Below are 16,141 nucleotides of genomic sequence, written 5' to 3'. Positions count from 1 at the left end.
GGCTGCCGGTGGCTCAACGCAGCGCTTTTAAACTTGGATGCATAACACACAAGGCGCTGCTAAAAAAAGGCCCAATGTTCATTGCCGAAAAAATCCAGAAGTACATCCCTCCTCACATCCTTCGATCTTCCAGCCACAACCTCCTAATTATTCCTAGGTTTAAGCGCGTCAAACACGGGGGACTTAGGTTCTCTACGTTAGCTCCTAAACTTTGGAGCTCTATTCCCCCATCAACACGCACCACCGACGCTCATCTTCTGTTCAGAAAACAACTGAAAACCTGGTTATTCCTAAAAGCTTATGATGAATAGCCCACTGACTTAGCTTAGCTCTGCCGTGTTCCTGAAGCGCCAAGAAACCAATCTGGTGAACGTTGCACTATATATGCATTTTTAACATAACATAACAGAGACAGCCAAAAAGGAGACACTTTTGAAGCTCTGGTTTTGCTGTGGGACATTCCAGAGATTACTAGGCAATGGCAAGATAAGGCAAACAAAAACCCACAATGAATAATTAAAAAACTAAATGCCTGCGAAGATGATGTTTTCAATGAACAAAATGTAGCAGCTATTGAGGAAAATACCCAAGAATCAACTGAACGGTCTGTCTCAGTACTTAAGAAGTGTAAAGGAATAGTCTCCAATCCTCGTTTATAAAATAAAGCTTATAAGAAACTGGGGTTCACATTTGCTGGTAATGAAAACCATCTTTGTGCCCAGGGTTTCGTTTGTGGAGAAATACTTACAAATTAAAGAATGGTATCAAATAAATTAAAACGACATTTTACCACAAAACACAGCCATTTTTTAGAAAAACCAGTAGAATACTTTATTGAGCTTTCAAAATCTATTCAAGAAGCAGTCTGCATCATTCACAAAGAGAATGAAGAAATCAGAGAATGCTCAAAAGGCAAGTTACTTGGTTGCTCAAATGATTGCCAAAATCAAGGAACCACAACCTATTGTCAAAACCACCATAAAGGAATCTTGCTGTGCTATTGTTCAAACAATGTTTGGGCCAGAATTTGAGATAGAAGTTAATAAAATCCCTTTGGCAGATCAACACAATTGGAAGACGTATTCAAGACACGTCTGCTAACATTAAACTGCAAATAACGTATATTTTTCAAAGCGATAATATGATCTTTACATTGCAAGTAGACAAATCAACAGATGTCAGTGGTTTAGCTCAATTATTGGTTTTAATACGTTTCATTCATACTGACAGAATGATTGAGCAATTCCTGTGTTGCTTAGAACTTCCAATGAGAACTAGCTTTTAGATTGCTTCATGAAGGAAAGGAAAGTAATTCACAATGGTTAAATTGTGTCGGAATATGCAGGGATGGTGCACCCTCAATGGTAGGCTCAACAAAAGGTTTTATAGCTTTAGCAAAGAAAGAGAATGAAAATATTATAATTACTCATTGATTTTTACATCGAGAAGCACTAGTCGCGCAAACTAGTGAAAACTAATTAAGAAAACAAAGTGGTTCAAATGGTCAATTACATTAAAAGCAGACCTCTTAAATCCAGATTATTTGCTCATATTAGTGAACAAATTGCGGCAAGGTTTAAAAAGCTTCTACTGCACACAGACATTCGTTGACTCTCAAGAAGTTGCGTGCTTTGTCGTGTATATGAATTTGATGAAAATCAGCAACACGAATTCTACAAACTACTTCAAAACAAACTTTGGTGCACAAAATTAGGATAGCTTACTGACATATTTGAATAAAATTAACACCAGTATGTAAGGAAAAGGAGAAAATATCTTAACAGCAGTAGATTTAATTTGTGCTATGAGAGACAAAAGAGCAATTTGGAAAAGGAAAGTGAAAAAAGGCAATTTTTAAATGTTGTCCAAAACTGCTGAGTGCGAGCTGAAATGTGAAATCAGCCTGCTGCTTGTTGACCATGTAACATTGATCGGAGAGAAAGTTCATCATTTCTTCCCAAATGTTAAAATCCAAGACTATGATTGGATCAGAAATCCATTTCTTTCAACTGCAACTGGGAACTTTTCACTTATTGAAGAAGAAGAATTAGCTGAAATAAAAAATGATCGAAAACTGTTAATCTGCATGAAGAGGGTGATTCAGACAGCTTTTGGATTAGTGTTTCAAAAATGCATCCAAACATAGGTAAAAAAGTGTTTAAAATTATCCTGCAGTTTTCTACTACATACATTTGTGGAGAATCCTTTTCAACAAAGACAAACTTAAAGACACTGAAATGTGGAAGCTTGAAAAGGCTTGATGACAAAATGCCAGTGTCTTTATCTAATATTTCACCAAATATTGGCCAGCTGTGTTCATCCTATCAACCTCATACATCTCAATAAAATAAGAAGTGTTTTTGGTTTTATACACATTTTTTTAATTTTTGCACATATTTACATATTGTTACTCATAAAGGACAACAGGCTGAAATAACATCCGAAGGTGTCAGAATAAACCAGTTACATAAGCAACAGTGAACCATTATGAATAAATGCAATACAGTGTGCAGGCGGAAGGTGTTCGAGAAACTGCAACAGTAAGTAGGTCCTCTTCGAGAGCAGTGTCACTCAGAAATAAACAAATCTACAATTTGCTCACCAACATGCAGCAGGAACACAAACAAAGAATAAATACGAGGTAACATCAATTTTCGACAAGATGGCGTTGAGGGCTAGTTATCATAAGCCAGGAAAACACTCTTGAACATGTAGCAAATGTGATCGAACTGCAATAGTTTTGTCTGTATGTACATGGGAATTCGAGTGTAGATTAATAATGCATAGTTTAACAAGACTAATAAATGCGTCCTCAAATTCAAAACCTACCGGACAGCTTTGCCATCGTGTTGCAAATACATTTTGGCGACATGCTGAAAGCTTACCTAGGAATGCATTACAGCCATTGCTTACCGTTAGCTTTGTGTTTTGTTACTCACAGTTGCATTCTTTCTATTTGCTGGCTTTGTTTCAGCTGCTCCAGTACATCTTTGTCCCTCCGGTGGAGCATATCTTCTTTACCACCTGTATGATTGGCTCCTTCTATTCTTCCATGAGTGCTTGCTTTTGGGAACTCGTTTCTTTCTTGTGAAGCACTCAATGAGAGTACCTGCATTTTCCATCAGTCTCCGTTTTATGCTAGTATTTGTTTGTCGCCTGTATCCTTTGTTGTGTTTTTTTGTCTCTCCTTCATTCTAATCATCAAATAAGCAGGTTGGCACTGGTCATACCCAGATGTGTGCCGGTGGCGCTTAAAAGAGCCCCCAGGCCAGTTACCCTGTATCTAATGTTGATTTGCAGCAGTTGAGCCAACCCAGGCAGTTGTTCCATTCCTATTTTCAGTCTTCATTTTCCCTGCCTCCACTGATTGGTAGCTGGGCGCCCAGTCCTTAATTTCAGCGGGTGGTTTTTAGTGCTCTCACTTAATTCTCAACACTGGCGCTTGTGACAATATGCCACAAGGTGGCGCTCTCTGGCTAATTTATAGACGACATAACAAAAGTCAATGAATAATTCAATATACACAGGGCCACTGGAATTATGCGGCAGGAGATAGCCAACTTAAGCACCAGGGTTAAGAAAATTATGAAGCAAGAGAAGCCAAACTATGCGGCATAATTCTGCACATTTTGTAATCGTATTACTTCATAATTTCATCATTTTTGCACTTGGTAAAACTGTCTGGGCATTGGTTGCACCTCATTAGCAGTAGTTTAATACCTAAATATATCAATAAGTAACAGAAAGGTGACCAGTCCAGCTTTGCAAGGGGCCTTTCACTGCGCGGCAACTTGTGTTGCTGCATTTTTAGTAACTTTTGAACCATTTGAGCTTGAAACAAAACATGTTTTTGCTAAAATACGCTGATTATGCGGCAGATGATGGATTCTACCACAAACCTATAATTATGCAAAAAACATGGCAGCCGCACATTCATAGAATTCCAGTGGCCCTTAATATACATTAAAAATACTATTACCTGCCACCTAAGACATTCTTAAAGCTTTGGAGGCCTGGAATGGTGCAAACTGTCACACCTCTATGAGTGTTATCGTTAGTTTTTGTGTTGTTACTATCATTGGCAGCATAGCAGGGGCAATGTGGGGTGCAAGCTTCAGTGGCCTCCTCACGAGAGCTCTGGCACTTTTTTGTTTACAAATTAAGCACCGTCAGCTTGCCCTTTCCTGTGTGTTTCGTAGATCAATGGATGGCTGCCTGCGTTCCTCCCAATTAAGTTGACTATTAACACATCACATCTAGCTTCTCCTTTATCTGAGAAGTGTGTGGATTTCATTTTGTGGAGCCTTGTGGGAGAATTAATGTGACTCTTTAGTTCTAAAGAATTCTAGGTAAGTTCCAGCTCACTCACGAATCTGCACAGTGCCAACAGGCTGACCTAAATTGTCCAGGACCCAAGGATATTAATATTAACGTTTAGCTCTAACAACAGTCACAACTATGTTCTCCTTTAGCAAAACCGATAACACTGTGATGTTTCAACACAACTGCTTTCTATAAAAAAGCTGACAGTTTGTTGCCTTTAGCAATAATCAAATAATTTCTCAAAAAATGTAATAAAACTCAAAGTAGGGGATATGGGTGCAAATCTCTAGAAATCCGTATAACAGGTTCCAGGTCTGGTAGTGGAACCCAAACAGTTTAAGAAATCCTTATAGCTTTCAAGAAAACATTCTGACTGCTGATGGACACCTGTTCTGAAATGCATTCACGAGTTGTTGCTTTTGTTTCCAATATATCCTCACCTTTTCCCCCAAATGTCCCCTTCAAGTTCCTTTCTCCAGAAGTTCAGTCGTTTATTTTGTTATTCCCACTATGCTTAAAAGCATTTTCATTTCATGTATCGCTTTACCGATACTTAGGTAAGAACATAAATAAATTAGCATTCAAAGTGGGGGGGGGGGGGAGATAGGAAAATAAGTACTAACCCAGAAACACGCATTTACATGCAGGAAAACTCTTTCTATAAGTTTGTAACGCAATTAAGCTTTTGCTGAACAAATGTCATTTCTTGAGTGTCGCCTCACAAGCCCTTGCCCCAAAACACGGGTGCCCCTGTGGAAAGCATTGCCAGTCTGAGCAATGGGTACAGGGCTAAACCGACAAGCGCCATCAGATAGTCTGTGCCAGTTGGTGGTGGTTTACACTCTGTAGAACGCCACATGAAGTTTCAAGTTTAATTTATTTGCATAGTTAATTAAAACCATTGCAATGCAAATAATTCATGATTCAGTCAAATTCATCTTATTTAACAATAAAACTTCTGCCGTCTTCCGTGCTCATTTATACGGATTAACCCCTCCCATGCCCATGCTCCAGTGCTCATGATGAGCTGAGCTCGTCATGGCCTGTGGAACACTCGCACGCTGGGCTAATTCCCCTGCTGTGCTGAGCGTTCCATTAAACGGGCATGGTTGTGACGAGCTCAGATCATCATGAGCTCCAGTGCTCCTGTGCTCATGACGAGCTGAGCTCGTCATGGCCTGTGGCACGCTCGCACGCTGGGCTAATTCCCCTGCTGTGCTGAGCGTTCCATTAAACGGGCATGGTTGTGACGAGCTCAGATCATCATGAGCTACAGTGCTCCTGTGCTCATGACGAGCTGAGCTCGTCATGGCCTGTGGAACGCTCGCACGCTGGGCTAATTCCCCTGCTGTGCTGAGCGTTCCATTAAACGGGCGTGGTTGTGACGAGCTCAGCTCGTCATGAGCACCGTGGCTCATGACGAGCGGAGCTCGTTATGGGCATGGGGGCGCTGTGCGCGCTCCCACACCCCCCAGCACAGCAGGGGAATAGCCCCAGTAGCCAAGGGATTAAGGCGTCTTATTGGTGCGATAATGACGGGTGTTAATATATACGTTGATTAAAGTTTCATCAAATGAAAAATGATTATTATTCAAATCATCTATTATTACATTTATTTTATTTAAAAGGAAAATAATATGCGAATTAAAAAGAACACAGTGGTGAAAAAGGGTAATGAGCAATATTAAAATAAATTGTGGAAGTATTGTTATTACAATAGTGCCATCTATTGGCCAGGCACGAGGTGGATTTTTTCGTGGTAAAGGAACTCGTTTTTAAAAATGTAGTGGTTTAGCATCGTTGTTTAGCCTACGTGGTTTAGGAATTCGTGGTTTAGGCAGTAGTTGTTCAATCATACATCCAACTCGCCAACCACTCCCTTCTCGCCACCAACTCCCTTATATTTCATCGTTTAGGCATTGGTGAATGGCCAGGAAGGTTTGTTACAAACTGTTGGTTCTATTTGGCTCTTATTTCGTGTACATTGGTAGGCTAAGCATTCTGAAATGAGTATTATATGAACCGAATTTTTATTGAAAACTCGCAGGCGAATGTAAATAAGACGGACGAAACGGACGGGCGGACGAAATAAGAACCAAATAGAACCAACAGTTTGTAACAAACCTTCCTGGCCATTCACCAATGCCTTAACGATGAAATATAAGGGAGTTGGTGGCGAGAAGGGAGTGGGTGGCGAGTTGTTACCCAGACGGTGTGAGTTAGTTCTTGTAGTGATGGAGAGGGACCTGACAGACTGTCTTTATGAGGACCGTGCTATGGGGAAGAATCGACTAAAGGGCATGTGTGCCCCTGACCATCTCCCAAGGAGTGTCATGTCTAAGTGAGATCATAGGAGGTGGAAATGTGCCAAAGCTGTTCTAGTCAGCCGTTAATTTGCAAAAAAATAAGTGCCGGGGCTCTCGTCAGGAGGCAGCTTGACCCATCCCATTTCTCCTGTTAGCGCCGCCTAAAAGAGAACCAACTACTAACCATGAAAGTGGGGAGAGGATGTGACATAATGGTCAGAGCTGCTGACTTCGGAGCAGGGGAACCAGGTTGGAGTCTCAGCGTCAGTTCAACATCCTGTGATTCTGGGCATATAACCCAATCTCCCTGTGCATACCATAAACGATTTTGTCCTTAACTGGTGCTCATGAAAAGCACCAATGTTGATGATTAAGAATGTTCCTGCTTTAGACAATCATCAGGACTTATCCATTCTGTTCTTTTGTTTAACAGGTAATCTATTTACCTTGGGTCCAAACATCCATTTTGGTGCCCATTTGCATACCTATCCAGGTAAGCTTCCTTTGTATTAGGTCCATTTACGCTGTCACTATTTTTAGATATCTTTCTCTGTATTTATTTTGGTTTCTATTTAAAAACGTGCTATCAATATCTATTCAGTTCAATACTGTCACTCTACATTGGTTGGCATTAAGGGTCTTTACCTTTATCACATTTGTTTCACTGAACTTTATTTCACCTTTGTAGATATGTTTTAATACACTTATATTATGCACTTGTGGTTGCTTCTACTATTTACACAGAAAGTACATTTGTTCTATTAGTCTAGGTTTTAAAATAATTATTAGCTATGTATAATACAGGCGATTATGACTCACTGCACTAATTTGTGTTATATACATGTGTCCATTTTATTGTTTGTTTAGGTACTCTGTGGCTGTCCTGAAAAAGGAGCTCACAGGCCGAAATGCACGTAGACAAAAAAAAAAAGAACTTGTCCACCATCTAGCCACTATGTCTTAATAAGAAAGAATTAGTCTATGTTTACATGTTATTGTGTTGCATGTTTTGAATTTTTTGTATTGAATTAGTTCATATTTGTTTGTATAAATGTATCTCACGCTTCTCTAATATGTTGTTAAATACAGTATGTCTCAGTATCTTGGATTAAATTGTTTTTATTATGAATTTATAACAAAATCAATATTTTAAAATAAATGTTTAGTACACTGAGTCTGTACATATATCAATGAGCCTGTCATAGGTAGTTAGATGACCAGTTAATTGCCTAGGTTTTTTACATATATATATATATATATATATATATATATATATATATATATATATTGACGCTCACGGGGAATGACCAAACAGCGGGAGGAACTCGCACACCACAACGGCTTTTCCCCAACAGCCTTTATTAGGTTCAGAACGCTGCTTTCACCGGTAAGTGGGCTGCTTCAACCGGACGCGTTTCGGGCATCTCCCTTCCTCAGCGGCATACAGTCCCTGAGACACCATGAAGCTCCGCCTCCATATAGAGCCATATCGCAAGCCAGGGATTGTGGGACACTGCAACAAGGACATTATCACGCTGCCCACGCTGGGGCTCATCCAGAGCTTTGAAATCAGTGTATTTGAGCATCATGTAACTACGGACTACGCCTCCCACAAAGCAACGCAATCCGATCATACAGATCAGCCAATCCCTGGCTTGCGATATGGCTCTATATGGAGGCGGAGCTTCATGGTGTCTCAGGGACTGTATGCCGCTGAGGAAGGGAGATGCCCGAAACGCGTCCGGTTGAAGCAGCCCACTTACCGGTGAAAGCAGCGTTCTGAACCTAATAAAGGCTGTTGGGGAAAAGCCGTTGTGGTGTGCGAGTTCCTCCCGCTGTTTGGTCATTCCCCGTGAGCGTCAATAATTAGCGGCCGTCCTGCCGCTGGGAAGGCACCACTCAAGAGAAGGAGGCCACGAAGCTACATCCAGTGGCTTCACTTGTGGGACACTGCAACAAGGACATTATCACGCTGCCCACGCTGGGGCTCATCCAGAGCTTTGAAATCAGTGTATTTGAGCATCATGTAACTACGGACTACGCCTCCCACAAAGCAACGCAATCCGATCATACAGATCAGCCAATCCCTGGCTTGCGATATGGCTCTATATGGAGGCGGAGCTTCATGGTGTCTCAGGGACTGTATGCCGCTGAGGAAGGGAGATGCCCGAAACGCGTCCGGTTGAAGCAGCCCACTTACCGGTGAAAGCAGCGTTCTGAACCTAATAAAGGCTGTTGGGGAAAAGCCGTTGTGGTGTGCGAGTTCCTCCCGCTGTTTGGTCATTCCCCGTGAGCGTCAATAATTAGCGGCCGTCCTGCCGCTGGGAAGGCACCACTCAAGAGAAGGAGGCCACGAAGCTACATCCAGTGGCTTCACTTGTGGGACACTGCAACAAGGACATTATCACGCTGCCCACGCTGGGGCTCATCCAGAGCTTTGAAATCAGTGTATTTGAGCATCATGTAACTACGGACTACGCCTCCCACAAAGCAACGCAATCCGATCATACAGATCAGCCAATCCCTGGCTTGCGATATGGCTCTATATGGAGGCGGAGCTTCATGGTGTCTCAGGGACTGTATGCCGCTGAGGAAGGGAGATGCCCGAAACGCGTCCGGTTGAAGCAGCCCACTTACCGGTGAAAGCAGCGTTCTGAACCTAATAAAGGCTGTTGGGGAAAAGCCGTTGTGGTGTGCGAGTTCCTCCCGCTGTTTGGTCATTCCCCGTGAGCGTCAATAATTAGCGGCCGTCCTGCCGCTGGGAAGGCACCACTCAAGAGAAGGAGGCCACGAAGCTACATCCAGTGGCTTCACTTGTGGGACACTGCAACAAGGACATTATCACGCTGCCCACGCTGGGGCTCATCCAGAGCTTTGAAATCAGTGTATTTGAGCATCATGTAACTACGGACTACGCCTCCCACAAAGCAACGCAATCCGATCATACAGATCAGCCAATCCCTGGCTTGCGATATGGCTCTATATGGAGGCGGAGCTTCATGGTGTCTCAGGGACTGTATGCCGCTGAGGAAGGGAGATGCCCGAAACGCGTCCGGTTGAAGCAGCCCACTTACCGGTGAAAGCAGCGTTCTGAACCTAATAAAGGCTGTTGGGGAAAAGCCGTTGTGGTGTGCGAGTTCCTCCCGCTGTTTGGTCATTCCCCGTGAGCGTCAATAATTAGCGGCCGTCCTGCCGCTGGGAAGGCACCACTCAAGAGAAGGAGGCCACGAAGCTACATCCAGTGGCTTCACTTGTGGGACACTGCAACAAGGACATTATCACGCTGCCCACGCTGGGGCTCATCCAGAGCTTTGAAATCAGTGTATTTGAGCATCATGTAACTACGGACTACGCCTCCCACAAAGCAACGCAATCCGATCATACAGATCAGCCAATCCCTGGCTTGCGATATGGCTCTATATGGAGGCGGAGCTTCATGGTGTCTCAGGGACTGTATGCCGCTGAGGAAGGGAGATGCCCGAAACGCGTCCGGTTGAAGCAGCCCACTTACCGGTGAAAGCAGCGTTCTGAACCTAATAAAGGCTGTTGGGGAAAAGCCGTTGTGGTGTGCGAGTTCCTCCCGCTGTTTGGTCATTCCCCGTGAGCGTCAATAATTAGCGGCCGTCCTGCCGCTGGGAAGGCACCACTCAAGAGAAGGAGGCCACGAAGCTACATCCAGTGGCTTCACTTGTGGGACACTGCAACAAGGACATTATCACGCTGCCCACGCTGGGGCTCATCCAGAGCTTTGAAATCAGTGTATTTGAGCATCATGTAACTACGGACTACGCCTCCCACAAAGCAACGCAATCCGATCATACAGATCAGCCAATCCCTGGCTTGCGATATGGCTCTATATGGAGGCGGAGCTTCATGGTGTCTCAGGGACTGTATGCCGCTGAGGAAGGGAGATGCCCGAAACGCGTCCGGTTGAAGCAGCCCACTTACCGGTGAAAGCAGCGTTCTGAACCTAATAAAGGCTGTTGGGGAAAAGCCGTTGTGGTGTGCGAGTTCCTCCCGCTGTTTGGTCATTCCCCGTGAGCGTCAATAATTAGCGGCCGTCCTGCCGCTGGGAAGGCACCACTCAAGAGAAGGAGGCCACGAAGCTACATCCAGTGGCTTCACTTGTGGGACACTGCAACAAGGACATTATCACGCTGCCCACGCTGGGGCTCATCCAGAGCTTTGAAATCAGTGTATTTGAGCATCATGTAACTACGGACTACGCCTCCCACAAAGCAACGCAATCCGATCATACAGATCAGCCAATCCCTGGCTTGCGATATGGCTCTATATGGAGGCGGAGCTTCATGGTGTCTCAGGGACTGTATGCCGCTGAGGAAGGGAGATGCCCGAAACGCGTCCGGTTGAAGCAGCCCACTTACCGGTGAAAGCAGCGTTCTGAACCTAATAAAGGCTGTTGGGGAAAAGCCGTTGTGGTGTGCGAGTTCCTCCCGCTGTTTGGTCATTCCCCGTGAGCGTCAATAATTAGCGGCCGTCCTGCCGCTGGGAAGGCACCACTCAAGAGAAGGAGGCCACGAAGCTACATCCAGTGGCTTCACTTGTGGGACACTGCAACAAGGACATTATCACGCTGCCCACGCTGGGGCTCATCCAGAGCTTTGAAATCAGTGTATTTGAGCATCATGTAACTACGGACTACGCCTCCCACAAAGCAACGCAATCCGATCATACAGATCAGCCAATCCCTGGCTTGCGATATGGCTCTATATGGAGGCGGAGCTTCATGGTGTCTCAGGGACTGTATGCCGCTGAGGAAGGGAGATGCCCGAAACGCGTCCGGTTGAAGCAGCCCACTTACCGGTGAAAGCAGCGTTCTGAACCTAATAAAGGCTGTTGGGGAAAAGCCGTTGTGGTGTGCGAGTTCCTCCCGCTGTTTGGTCATTCCCCGTGAGCGTCAATAATTAGCGGCCGTCCTGCCGCTGGGAAGGCACCACTCAAGAGAAGGAGGCCACGAAGCTACATCCAGTGGCTTCACTTGTGGGACACTGCAACAAGGACATTATCACGCTGCCCACGCTGGGGCTCATCCAGAGCTTTGAAATCAGTGTATTTGAGCATCATGTAACTACGGACTACGCCTCCCACAAAGCAACGCAATCCGATCATACAGATCAGCCAATCCCTGGCTTGCGATATGGCTCTATATGGAGGCGGAGCTTCATGGTGTCTCAGGGACTGTATGCCGCTGAGGAAGGGAGATGCCCGAAACGCGTCCGGTTGAAGCAGCCCACTTACCGGTGAAAGCAGCGTTCTGAACCTAATAAAGGCTGTTGGGGAAAAGCCGTTGTGGTGTGCGAGTTCCTCCCGCTGTTTGGTCATTCCCCGTGAGCGTCAATATATATATATATATATATATATATATATATATATATATAGATATTCACACACTTTTTAGGCGCATTTCATGCAGGTTTTTATTTCCTGATCCACCCTGGATTGGTAAATAAAAATAAAAATTGCTCCTCTTATTTTGCAGGCTTGCACATCTGTGTTGGTCACACAAACCAGTTATAGGCCGTCTATGACCACAGAAGTGTTAATACTGAAATTTCCTATTCAGTGCTGCACCCAAGAAGGGCCTAACGGCTCACAAATCTTGTACTGTAAAAGAAAAATTGTAATAGGAAGCGCTACCAAAAAAATCTTTGGGGCATTATATTACGATCCATAGTAAGAAGAAAAAGACAGTTCAGTCATAAAGTCCATCCAGATGGGAAAGGAAATTCTGCTATTTGTCCATAAATACGCGAGAAGAAGTAGAGGTGAGTCTTCCAAAAAAATATATTCTTCACAAAATAGAAATATAAAGCCCAGCCAACGCGTTTCGCCCTTCAACAAGGACTTCATCCGTAAGCACATATCTTGCCGACGGGTCATCAGCTAAGGATGGACGCTCTAGGAAGTAGCTGTTGATATAGAGTTCTCAGTGTCAATGGACATTAATGATCTGCAACATTGAAATCACCTATATATCCTGCAGACAGAAAATTATATCTGGTGATATTAATGTTCAAGATATATGTGCTCCCTGATGAAGTCCTTGTTGAATGGTGAAACGTGTCCTCCCTGTAACCTCCCACTCACACCCCTCCATTAGAAGTATTTTTAGAGACAAACAACGTGTGTGAAGATTAACCTTGATTTGTACCAATACTAAAGGTATTATATGCATTACCTTTTGTACAATACTGCTTACCTTCCTGTTTAGGCCAGTCACGTTGAATTGGTATTTCTGTAAAGGCGAGTAGATTTAAAGCTCTTACATAGGCCCTATATTTGATTGCTGTAAAGGATTTTGAAAAAACACACAAAGAAATATACAAAAAAGCAATGCTGGTGTCTGCAAAAGGAAAGAGACAGCTTTTTCAGTTTTGCTAGTAGTCTGTACATGTTTGCCTGCTTTCTGCTGAGTGCAATATGGCGTTTGCTTTGCACTGACTATGTTTCTCCGCTGGGGAGAATGGGCGCTACTTTGATGCGAGACAAACCCCTTCATGACTGGTCGATATCAAACTGAACAGGGTCTGCTGGGCGTGCATGCTTTTCTGCCTGGTGAAATATATGCATTCCATAGCATCAAGGTTCCATTTGGTACTACTGCGTGCCAAAATGTCAAGTTAGCTAGATGAAAGTGCCAGGGAATATTCCACACGGGCTGAGTTTATTGCTTACCATGCTGCACAGTTTACCTGTGCTTGCTTCATTATTTGTACTTCCTTTGTCCACCAACTAAATCAACAGTATCACTTAGTTGACTCCTCCGCTACTGCGTGCTTCCGCCTGCCCTGTCCCGAGGCGCAGTCCTGGACAGGATGTGAAAAGGGGCGGGGGCGGGCGCGGTGCTTAATTTGGATAACAGAGTGCCGGTGCCCAGAAGCACTGCTCAGAAGTCCTCGGTCGGCGCTATTAAATGTCGTTGCGCATATAACCAAAGGTGCGCAGTGCTGGGTTCACATCGGGCCTCTTAAAATCCCCTTCCGGGTCCTTTATCTAATCTCACTCTTCCAGGTAAGTGGATGCGTCATGCTTATCTGGACGTGATAACCGACTATGCCATCTTTTTTATGTCTGGACTAAGAGGGCGAACTAGGTTAGCTCTTAACACTCCTGCGACTACAGGAGCAAACCTCAGCCTCGAGGCAAGCTGAGGTCACTGACAGCTGGCTCAGAAGCGCTAGGCAGGGAATTGTGTTTAATGTTGAATTAAAGGCTGTTGTCCTGATGGACGCGACTATTGTGCAAGTGACTTTGTGGTGTTGGTTTAATCTCGCCAGCGTCATGTTTTACAAAAAAAACATACTAAAGAATGTCTCCCTGTACCTGCCAAAAATGTCCTTGCTTAATGTAATGGTGCTCGTGTGAAGCGCTACATAAAAACTGCAAAACAGCAGAAAAAAAATCTGCCTAGAAAGTAGTTTAATTCAGTGTCGGGGCTGGCAGCCCAAGCTCTGCTTTCGCGTACCTTTGTGTTTATTTTTGTGATGGGTGATTTGAAAATATACGCGCAACACCCCCAGTGTCTGTTTAATACTGTTAGACCTATTCCATGTCTAGTGCAAATGTTCACCCAAATGCCATGTGTCGGCTCTAAATCCAGTCTATGCTTTGAACGGTTGTGTTCGTGAAACCAGAGGGCTCACCCGGGTTTCCACATAACCAGCCGTCTGATCCTGGACATGCCTGTCACTCACTTCACTTGTTGCCTTCTAAACCCGGAGCGCTTGGATACGCGGCATACGTCCAATGTTAACGTTTGTAAAAAAAAAAAATATATATATATATAGAAAAAAAAATACATTTCTGTCGAGTTTTTGGAAACAATCGTTATACCTGCTGGAATTGCAAGCTGCGTGTTTTACTTTCCGTGGTTCCAAAAAATCTATTTATTTAAGCCCTGGCCCCACACCGCAGGGGCTGAAACCCATGTAGACCCATAGATGCGCCACCTCAGCGTACCGTAGCGCCCCTTTCTGGACACGGTCTATTTCTAACCCCGGGTCACCTGCACGACTATAATTTCTCAATTCTTCATCGTTCACGTTTTATGGCGTCGGTTGATCATCAAACGCTTCGAACGCGGTTAATAACACTCTGGGCGTTCTCATACAACGCGGCCGCGCTGTACCAAGGAGGAGTATTTTGCTTGGCATGGCAAAGCGCCACGAAGCAGCTATTTAATCTGAATGTTGTGGTTTAGCTTTGTAACTCCCTGCGCTCGCGCAGGGAGTTACAAATAGAACCCCAATTATGATGACGTATAAAGGGTGCTCACTCAGAGCTCCCACGTGCAGTAGACGAATGAGAGGCAAAGTGTTGGGGTAGAGGAACTGACACCTGCACCCTCTGACCCCTGACGGTACTGCAGGGGCGACTCCCATTTGCTGCTGAGAGGTGGGTGGAGAGAGCCCTTCACATATTCGACGCATCAACGCGTGCTTTGGGTGACGCCTCGCCGTTCGGCGGAGGACCCGTGCAGTGCTTAATTTGTAAAAGATTACGTGCCGGGGCCCGCAGTTTTGGAAGTCAGCAGCAAGTGCTGCCTGAATACAAAGGCTGCGTGGTCTAGACTTAATGTCACCCGGTCCCTCTTTAATCCACCGCCGGTCAGTCGCCCTCTGTCCCTACACCACTCAGGCTATGTTGTGTCCCTGTTGTCTTTGCCACTGTTTCCTGTCCTTCTCTTTAGTGTTTCACTCCTATGCTCGGGGTCACAGTCTGATAAGTGAGAAATAGCTGCCGGCGAGCCCCACCTGCAGGCACCGCTTCAAATTAAGAAGGTGCGCTCTGCCCTTGAGGGTGGGGGTTGCGCGCTGACGCTCTGCCCCGGGTCATGCCTGCCAGCTCTCTGCGCCGTGGAGGGAGGGGCGCCCGCTGTCACGGGTGTCAGCGCTCCGTCGGCATTGCAGCTGCTCCCGCCGGCGTCTGTTCCGCGTGGAGGCTTTTGGTACTTGTGTGCAGGGGGCTCCCCTGTGTCCTGTGGTGGAGGGTGCAACCCCCAGTGTCCTGGGGGTGGAGTCTGCTCGCTCTGGTACCCATGAGAGGAGACTTCGGGCGCTGGGTGGAGTGCTCTCACTAGTGTCCCGGTCATCCTGGGTGAAGGCGGATTCCACTAGTGTCTGCTCCGTGTGGAGGCTTCACGCGCTGGGGTGGAGGGGCGTGCCTCGGGCGGTGCCTGCTGTCCCAGGTGGAGTCTGCTCTTACACGCGCCTCTGCCTGAGGAGGCTGCTGATGCTCTCTCTGGTGCCCCGCGGTGAAGGCTGGAGTCCTGGGTGGGGTCTGCTCACCGTGGTGCCCCGCGGTGAAGGCTGGTGTCCTGGGTGGAGTCTGCTCTCCCTGGTGTCTCGTGGATAAAGCTGGTGTCCTGGGTGGGCTCTGCTCTCTCTGGTGTCCCGCGGTGACGGCTGGTGTCCTGGGTGGAGTCTGCTCTCACGCGTGCCGGTTGCTACCACCAGTGTCCCGAGGTGGAGGCGGCTCCCAATGGTGTCTGT

The 16,141-nt window shown here is 45.5% G+C and overlaps 1 protein-coding gene and 1 long non-coding RNA gene across 5 annotated transcripts in view; one reads left to right on the top strand and one right to left on the bottom strand.

The window, feature by feature from the left end:
- Positions 1–1,185: 1,185 nt before the first annotated feature.
- On the bottom strand, positions 1,186–16,058 carry LOC144752189 (uncharacterized). The gene is made up of 2 exons (XR_013594039.1): positions 15,938–16,058; positions 1,186–2,051 (listed from the first exon to the last, which is right to left on the bottom strand). It is a non-coding gene; the product is annotated as an uncharacterized LOC144752189 (long non-coding RNA).
- Positions 13,269–16,141, top strand: part of ST3GAL4 (ST3 beta-galactoside alpha-2,3-sialyltransferase 4) — a 520,175-nt gene continuing 517,302 nt past the window's right edge. The window contains exon 1 of one of the 4 annotated variants that reach the window (XM_078640129.1): positions 13,269–13,661. The gene's annotated coding sequence lies outside the window, so the exon portion shown is untranslated. Of the gene's footprint in view, positions 13,662–15,016; positions 15,045–15,427; positions 16,019–16,141 lie in introns of those variants that run through there. The other 3 variants (XM_078640132.1, XR_013594038.1, XM_078640130.1) reach the window with 3 other exon arrangements.

Source organism: Lissotriton helveticus, chromosome 4_2, assembly GCF_964261635.1.
Source record: "Lissotriton helveticus chromosome 4_2, aLisHel1.1, whole genome shotgun sequence".
NCBI classification, from domain to species: Eukaryota; Metazoa; Chordata; class Amphibia; order Caudata; family Salamandridae; genus Lissotriton; species Lissotriton helveticus.
Note: the sequence above shows the minus strand (reverse complement) of the source record. Positions and strands in the feature narration are given on the sequence as shown.